We start from the raw sequence: 9,026 nt of genomic DNA on the forward strand, positions 1-9,026 counted from the left end.
CTACAGGGACATGGCAGATATGGAGCCTCTGATCATTCTCCTTCTGCTAGCAGGTAAAACACTTGGTGTGTGTGTTTTGTGTGTATGTGTGGGTAGTTATATGTGTGTGTGTGTGTGTTTTGTGTGTGTGGGGGGGTGGTTGTGTGTGTGTGTGTGTGTATCTGTGCATGTTCTTTTGTGTGTGGGGGGGGTGGTTGTGTGTGGGTGTGTTCCTCGGATTAACCTGACATGTTCCTCAGGGGTTGCAAAGCAACCTTTTACCACTATAGTTGGAAATAATAATTATGACTTTATTAGCCTACTTGGTGTTTCTTGTACAGTGTATAAGGCGGATGTATATATTGGACTGGAATGTATCGGCTTGTCTTACATTTTTAGAAATTGTTTTCTAACAGGACTAGCAGGGAAGACATCAGCGACAGACACAACAGCAATAGGTAATATACCTTCATATGAATCAACATTCCAACGACTTCAACACAATCCATTGAAACAAACCCCAATGTTAATTGATGCGGTCAAAATCCCTGCCTCATAACATTTAGAATGACAATATGCAGTTATCAACACAGCTACTGAACAATGCCACAAACAGATGCTACCAAATGGTTAGGGTAAACGTACCAAAACAATCTATTCTATATGTCAGATATACAGGCGACTTTGACACTGACAAACTGAGCATCTGAGATCAACAAAAATGACCCTGTTTTGAATCCGTCAATGGCCTAGGTGTGTGAAAACACATATTGTACAACATTAAGATCAAATTATAGTCCTCAAAAAGCTTTCCAGTTTCACTGACTCACCAAATGATGTGCAGCTCACTCACCAATGCACTGGTGAAACAAAAGCCCATCTCTCTTGTTTTACTTTCTAAAATAATGTTCTTCACTCAATAGACTTTTTGGAAGTTGATTACATATTTGGTAGCCTACAGACAGATTAGTCTTCTCTTTTCAGCAGGAGCCATTTGCTTTCCAACCTGTGTTTTCCTTCTATTTTATTTCAAATATTGTGAAAGGCTTGTTTTGACTTCATGCTGTTCACTGACGTCCCAACTTTAGCTAAATAAGCTTTTGATCCTCTGTGGCTAAGTCATAGGTCTACTCCTGGTGTAGTATTCTGAGTAATTCATTTTCTTTCTGGACAGCTGTAATTCTATAACTATGGTAAATACATTTCTATTCATCAGAGGTGTTCAGCACTTTCAGGACCCTTCCAGCAGCTATGATTCTATGAGGAAATAAATTAAGTACAATGCTGGACAGATGAGAGTTGCAGGCTCATGTCCTTAAGAGCAAGGAGAGAGACGTCATGGAAACCATAAACCCGGGCCGGACCAAAACAAATACATTCTTAGAATATCAGGAACATTTTTAAATTACATTTATTTTACTGTCCCCAGTGAAAGATGCGCCCCTGCCTATAGGGCGCAACATATCTAGGACCATGGCTGGCAAGTGAGCTGCATCACATACGCCTAAAATAATATTGCGGGACTGCAGTTGGGTTTGGGACCACATCTTGTGGTAGTGGGTGGGAGTCGGACAGAAAGAAAGCGGGTGCTGGTGGAGTGGGGTATGAAAACCTACTGGTGTGGGCGGTAGTGGGATGAAGAAATCAGTCCCTCACAGACCCCTACCTCTAACTACACATATCATTGCAATGACGTCATATGCTAATGCTACATCGACAATAAAAGCAACACTTTCTCCACAACCAGGCAACAACTCTACTTCCACAACAACAGCCTCTCCACCACCAGAGGTTAATCTGGAGTTCAAATTGGAGCAAAACTTCACCGCAGACTTGAATAATGCATCATCACCACATTTTCAAGCATTAGCAGCAAGTGTGGCTACAGTGGTAAATTTGATTTAATATTCCATCCTTTTCAAGCAACGCCTTTACTTTTCCTCACCAACAGCCTTTAAAGGAGCAGATATTACATCCATTTTTTGTTTTTACTTATAAATTAATTATAATATATTTTGTTACCTAGTGTTACCTATTGTAGCAAAAATAAATGTAAACAATCATGTATAGCCTCAAAACATGGTTAAAACTATTATTTTTGATATATTGGATGGTCAGTCCTTGCATCCCTAGCTCTGGTCTATGAACTTGAGAGTGACGCCATTTCTCCCGCCCCACCCCTCAGCTTCCTATTGAAACTGTGGCGGGAAGTCGCTTTGTTATTGTTTCAAACTGCTGATTGGTCCTTTTTGAAGTCACTTTCAGTTAATTCAATTAAGTAAAAGTATTTCAAATTGTATTATTAATTCAATGAATAAAAGGCCACTCATTATTTGAAGGTACTACTTTCTGTGAACAAATATGGGAGCATATTCTATATGATTTATAAATAGTATTTTATCATGATAAGCAGTTAATAAGCAGACCTTCAAATAAAGTCAATGATTTTGATTAATGATTAGTTATGCCAATTTTTTTTTAATGTTATACTATTTATCTTCAGCTGTACCTTCTGATAGATTTTCAATGTTTTAGGATCTATTCATGACTAAATATTATATATACCACTTATATTTACAGCTGGACAGTGATTACAAACACAAATATGGATCCAGTTTCAATCGCACAGTGGTTCTTGGTTTCAGGTAGGTAGTTAGTTATTGACATTGGAACATTCTTGGGTTTCATTTGTAGATTCACATTATATTCATCAATTCATTTAGAGGTTATTAAGTCATGTATTTGAATGTATATAATTCCAACAATAATAATAATATGAACATGATTTGCTGATGGACTAATAAAAAAGGTTTTGTTTTGCAGTGAACGTTCGGTTGTGGTATATACTGTGCTAGTATTCAATAATAACACAGCTGCTCCCACAACAACCACAGCTGCTCCAGCAACAACCACAGCTGCTCCAGCAACAACCACAGCTGCTCAAGCAACAACCACATTTGCTGCCACAACAACCACTTCTGCTCCCACAACAACCACAGCTGCTCCAGCAACAACCACAGCTGCTGCCACAACAACCACAGCTGCTCCAAGAACAACAACAGCTGCTCTGACCACAGTTACAACTGGTTCTTCAACCACTATCACAACACCGGCCCCTCCACCACCAGAGGTTAAGTTGGAGTTCAAATTGGAGCAAAACTTCACAGCAGATTTGAATAATGTTTCTTCACCAGAGTTCAAAGAATTAGCAAATACTGTGGCTGCAGCGGTAAATACTGTTTTACTTTCATTTTCAACCCTTTTAATATCATACTTTTAGATTCCTTAACAAAAAAGGCTTAGTCTAGTCAATTCAGGAAACAAAATATCATGTTATTAAATCAGAGAATAAAATCTAAAACTTTTCTGCTCAATGATTGCTTCGACTGAATTTAAATGATTGATTGATATATTGATTTAAAAGTAGTTTACAAGTAATGAAGAAAACATTTCATAATGATATGCAAACCTTTAAATTAGGGTTAGGGTGAGTTGTAAAGTATATTTCAATGTAAAACCTTCGCAATGTCTCAGGACATCTTCATGTATAAAATATGATATATTCATATTATTTTTTTACAGCTGGAAAATGTGTACAAAAGTAAATATGGATCCAATTTCGTTCGCATAGAAGTTATAGGTTTCAGGTAAGAAGTAATTCTAAGTAATTCTATGTTTTTCTGACATTGTGTTTGGGGTTCTATTTAAGGTAGAAGTCATTTGTTTAATTGTTCATATTTATCATAGCATTTTAACATGAATCTGATCTGTTGATGAAATCATAATTTAAAATAATAATTGTGGTTGTTTTCCAGTCAAGGTTCAGTTGTGGTAATCACTAAGCTGGTATTTAACGATACCAGCGTAGTCCCTGCGAACAGTGATGTGGCTGCCACGATGACAGAGGCAGTTTCAAGCAACAGCTCTAATTTCTCTCTCCCAGTGAACACAGCCTCCATTGTGGCAACAAGTAAGACTCACATATTATTTGCACTAGTTGTTCATCACAGATTTCCTGTTACTAATTTGTTATAACATGTCAGTTGATTATAACTTGCATATGCAAGGAATGGTTCATTCAAGACTGTGCAATTCTATTAAAATAAATCACAACGTAGGTGGTATGATCCGGTCCCAAACAGGTGACGAAGGTCATTTACATTTAACTACGCAGCCTGGAGTTGATTATCTGTCTTTTATTATTGATACTTGACATAGAAAACAAACTAACAAATGTGGTTGTAAAAAAATTATATTCTGAAGAGAAAACACATTACCTTCTTATTAACTTATGCTCAATAACAAGAAGCAAAACTGAGTAACCCTATGTCCTCAACATTGTTGATGAAACTTCTGTAACTTAGTTGACTGTAAGAACTTGTTTAGAGTTGTACACAATGTTTAGCCACTGTACAGTTAATAAACATTGGGTATAATTAAATCCTATAAAACACCCTTTGATCAATCAGAATATAATACCTAACAATCCATTTTATAATTACAGAGGTCATCGAAACAACACAACCCCCAGCAGCCACAACACCAACTTCAGCTGTGGATGCAACAACCACAGCTGCTCCCACATCAATCACAGATGCTCCCACAACAACCACAGATGCTCCCACATCAACCACAGCTGCTCCCACAACAACCCCAGATGTTCCAAAAACAACCACAACTGCTCCCATAACAACCACAGCTTCTCCAGCAACAACCATATCTGTTCTAACAACAGTCACACCTTCTCCCACAACAACCACAGCTTCTCCCACAACAACCACAGCTGCTCCAACAACAACCCCAGCTACTCCCACAACAACCACAGCTGCTCTGACAACAACCACAGCTGCTCTAACAACAACCACAGATGCTCCCACAACAACCACAGGTTCCCACATAACAACCACAGCTGATGCTACGACAACAACAGTTGCAGCTATAACAACCATAACTGCTCCAACAACAACCACAGCTGTTCCAATAACAACAATAGCTGCTCTTACAACAACCACAGCTGCTCCAACAACAACCACAGCTGCTCTAACAACAACCACAGCTGCTCTAACAACAACCACAACTGCCCCCACAACAACCACAGGTTCCCCCACAACAACCACAGCTTCCCTCATAACAACCTCAGCTGATGCTACGACGACAACAGCTGCAGCGACAACAACCATAACTGCTCCAACAACAACCACATCTGCTGCCCTAATAACAACAGCTGGTCTCACAACAACCACAGTTGCTCCCACAACAACCACAGCTGCTCCCACAACAACCACAGCTGCTCCCACAACAACCACAGCTGCTCCCACAACTACCTTAGCTGTACCTACAACAACCATAACTGCTCCGACGACAACCACAGCTGCTCCAATAACAACCATACATGCTCTTACAACAACCACAGCTGCTCCAACAACAACCACAGCTGCTCCAACAACAACCACAGCTGCTCCCCTAACAACCACAGCTGGTCTCACAACAACCACAGCTGCTCCAACAACAACCACAGCTGCTCCAACAACAACCACAGCTGCTCTAACAACAACCACAGCTGCTCTAACAACAACCACAGCTGCTCTAACAACAACCACAGCTGCCCCCACAACAACCACAGGTTCCCTCATAACAACCTCAGCTGCTGCTACGACGACAACAGCTGCAGCTATAACAACCATAACTGCTCCAACAACAACCACAGATAGTCCCCTAACAACCACCGCTGGTCTCACAACAACCACAGTTTCTCCCGCAACAACCACAGTTGCTCCCACAATAACCACAGCTGCTCCAACAACAACCACAGCTGCTCCAACAACAACCACAGCTGCTCCCACAACTACCTTAGCTGTACCTACAACAACCATAACTGCTCCAACAACAACCACAGCTGCTCCCACAACAACCACAGCTGCTCCCACAACTACCTTAGCTGTACCTACAACAACCATAACTGCTCCGACGACAACCACAGCTGCTCCAATAACAACCATACATGCTCTTACAACAACCACAGCTGCTCCAACAACAACCACAGCTGCTCCAACAACAACCACAGCTGCTCCCCTAACAACCACAGCTGGTCTCACAACAACCACAGCTGCTCCAACAACAACCACAGCTGCTCCAACAACAACCACAGCTGCTCTAACAACAACCACAGCTGCTCTAACAACAACCACAGCTGCTCTAACAACAACCACAGCTGCCCCCACAACAACCACAGGTTCCCTCATAACAACCTCAGCTGCTGCTACGACGACAACAGCTGCAGCTATAACAACCATAACTGCTCCAACAACAACCACAGATAGTCCCCTAACAACCACCGCTGGTCTCACAACAACCACAGTTTCTCCCGCAACAACCACAGTTGCTCCCACAATAACCACAGCTGCTCCAACAACAACCACAGCTGCTCCCACAACAACCACAGCTGCTCCCACAACTACCTTAGCTGTACCTACAACAACCATAACTGCTCCAACAACAACCACAGCTGCTCCAACAACAACCACAGCTGCTCCAACAACAACCACAGCTGCTCCAACAACAACCACAGCTGCTCCCCTAACAACCACAGCTGGTCTCACAACAACCACAGCTGCTCCAACAACAACCACAGCTGTTCCAACAACAACCACAGCTGCTCTAACAACAACCACAGCTGCTCTAACAACAAACACAGTTGCTCTAACAACAACCACAGCTGCTCTAACAACAACCACAGCTGCTCTAACAACAACCACAGCTGCCCCCACAACAACCACAGGTTCCCTCATAACAACCTCAGCTCCTGCTACGACGACAACAGCTGCAGCTATAACAACCATAACTGCTCCAACAACAACCACATCTGCTCCTCTAACAACCACAGCTGGTCTGACAACAACCACAGCTGCTCCAACAACAACCACAGCTGCTCCAACAACAACCACAGCTGCTCCCCTAACAACCACAGCTGGTCTCACAACAACCACAGCTGCTCCAACAACAACCACAGCTGCTCCAACAACAACCACAGCTGCTCTAACAACAGCCACAGCTGCTCTAACAACAACCACAGCTGCCCCCACAACATCCACGGGTTCCCTCATAACAACCACAGGTTCCCTCATAACGACCTCAGCTGCTGCTATGACGACAACAGCTGCAGCTACAACAACCATAACTGCTCCAACAACAACCACATATGCTCCCCTAACAACCACAGCTGGTCTCACAACAACCACAGCTGCTCCGACAACAACCACAGCTGCTCCAACAACAACCACAGCTGCTCTAACAACAACCACAGCTGCTCTAACAACAACCACAGCTGCTCTAACAACAACCACAGCTGCCCCCACAACAACCACAGGTTCCCTCATAACAACCTCAGCTGCTACTACGACGACAACAGCTGCAGCTATAACAACCATAACTACTCCAACAACAACCACAGCTGCTCCCCTAACAACCACCGCTGGTCTCACAACAACCACAGTTGCTCCCACAACAACCACAGTTGCTCCCACAACAACCACAGCTGCTCAAACAACAACCACAGCTGCTCCCACAACAACCACAGCTGCTCCCACAACTACCTTAGGAGTTCCTACAACAACCACAGTTGCTCCAACAACAACCACAGCTGCTCCCAAAACAACCATAGCTGTTCTCACAACAACCACAGCGGCCCCAACAACAACCACAGCTGCTCTAACAACAACCACAGCTGCTCCCACAACTACCTTAGCTGTACCTACAACAATCATAACTGCTCCAACAACAACCACAGCTGCTCCAATAACAACCATAGCTGCTCTTACAACAACCACAGCTGCTCCAACAACAACCACAGCTGCTCCAACAACAACCACAGCTGCTCCCCTAACAACCACAGCTGGTCTCACAACAACCACAGCTGCTCCAACAACAACCACAGCTGCTCCAACAACAACCACAGCTGCTCTAACAACAACCACAGCTGCTCCAACAACAACCACAGCTGCTCTAACAACAACCACAGCTGCTCTAACAACAACCACAGCTGCCCCCACAACAACCACAGGTTCCCTCATAACAACCTCAGCTCCTGCTACGACGACAACAGCTGCAGCTATAACAACCATAACTGCTCCAACAACAACCACATCTGCTCCCCTAACAACCACAGCTGGTCTCACAACAACCACAGCTGCTCCAACAACAACCAAAGCTGCTCCAACAACAACCACAGTTGCTCCCCTAACAACCACAGCTGGTCTCACAACAACCACAGCTGCTCCAACAACAACCACAGCTGCTCCAACAACAACCACAGCTGCTCTAACAACAACCACAGCTGCTCTAACAACAACCACAGCTGCTCTAACAACAACCACAGCTGCCCCCACAACAACCACAGGTTCCCTCATAACGACCTCAGCTGCTGCTACGACGACAACAGCTGCAGCTACAACAACCATAACTGCTCCAACAACAACCACATCTGCTCCCCTAACAACCACAGCTGGTCTCACAACAACCACAGCTGCTCCAACAACAACCACAGCTGCTCCAACAACAACCACAGCTGCTCTAACAACAACCACAGCTGCTCTAACAACAACCACAGCTGCCCCCACAACAACCACAGGTTCCCTCATAACAACCTCAGCTGCTACTACGACGACAACAGCTGCAGCTATAACAACCATAACTACTCCAACAACAACCACATCTGTTCCCCTAACAACAACAGCTGGTCTCACAACAACCACAGCTGCTCCAACAACAACCACAGCTGCTCCAACAACAACCACAGCTGCTCTAACAACAACCACAGCTGCTCTAACAACAACCACAGCTTCTCCAACAACACCCACAGCTGCTCTAACAACAACCACAGCTGCTCTAACAACAACCATAACTGCTCCAACAACAACCACAGCTGCTCCCCTAACAACCACAGCTGCTCTAACAACAACCACAGCTGCTCCAACAACAACCACAGCTGCTCTAACAACAACCACAGTTGCTCCCACAACAACCACAGTTGCTCCCACAACAACCACAGC

The sequence above is a fragment of the Oncorhynchus nerka genome, linkage group LG11 (assembly GCF_034236695.1).
Source record: "Oncorhynchus nerka isolate Pitt River linkage group LG11, Oner_Uvic_2.0, whole genome shotgun sequence".
In the NCBI taxonomy this organism is placed as follows: domain Eukaryota; kingdom Metazoa; phylum Chordata; class Actinopteri; order Salmoniformes; family Salmonidae; genus Oncorhynchus; species Oncorhynchus nerka.